Source organism: Atta colombica, unplaced genomic scaffold, assembly GCF_001594045.1.
Source record: "Atta colombica isolate Treedump-2 unplaced genomic scaffold, Acol1.0 scaffold121, whole genome shotgun sequence".
Lineage (NCBI taxonomy): Eukaryota > Metazoa > Arthropoda > Insecta > Hymenoptera > Formicidae > Atta > Atta colombica.
In genome coordinates this window covers 233,311-234,445 of record NW_017259208.1, presented here as the reverse complement: position 1 = coordinate 234,445, position 1,135 = coordinate 233,311, and positions in this window count along the sequence as shown.

Genomic DNA, 1,135 nt, shown 5'->3' with positions numbered 1-1,135 from the left:
ATATATATATATATATATAGTAGTTATTTCGAAACTTTACACGACAAGAGAGATCAATTTGAAATATTTGCGCGATTAGTCGACTAATCGTACATTCAACGTCAAAGTGGAAACAGATCTGAACTCTCGTGAATTCAAATCAAACTCGATTCGCTTCGTTCAAAACGCAAATAACAAGAATATTCGAAGGAGATGATCTCTATTTGAGCTAGGATAATGCATTCAGAATTGTCTGTCGTTCTCTGCTACGAGATGTAAATAATTATAGGGACTCGAACGAGAAAAGTCGAATGAAAAAGTGTATTTATACATGAAACAAAACTATTCGATCGTTCGCTGTATTCTGTAATCGTTATCCGCGTTCCTCTAATTTTTAGAACGACTAGGAATATTTTTCATCAAAATTCTGTTAAAAAACGAAACTTTGATTACGCTTTATTTCTTTGTTCTTATACTTTGTCGTTAAATGTGTGTTTAGCGGACAATCGTTTCCCCGACAGTAAATATACGTGTACTTCAAACAAGCGCGTCAACACGAATAAACACTTTCCTAATTACGCGCGTTATACATTTAATTTCATCTATTCGAGATACAGATTTTTTTACGCTAATTCAATTTAATAGTCGATCGCTTAGCAGCTAGGAAACGAACCTAGTAGGGATGTTTCTAAAGAACTTTAACTGTCGTTCTTCCTCCTTGATTTACGATCGCATGAATAGTCGTCCTGGGTGCGCGAAATTATTTCCTTTTTCATGGCTACTATTTTACTTTCCGCTTATGCTTGCAAGCGCGCGCCAGCTTTTACGCTAATAATTCCCAATCTTTCTCAATCCTTCTTTCTCCACCCTAAATTTCTCACAAATTATACTTACACGCGACAGAGACGCGGAAAATAAAAAGAAGAAGGTATAATAACAAAACGTAATAGCGTAAACTTAAATTAATTAATAAGAAGAGAACGCAATACTTCGTTCTTTCTGGACGCGACTTACCGAAACGTAAGAGAGACAAGAAGATAAAAAATTTTTATAGGAGCTTTCCGAAGACTTTTGTACAAATTTGAAATTAATATATTATAACTGTTCCCGCTGATCGCGTCTCGACGAAACGCGATAGTGCGGCGATAGCGCGGCA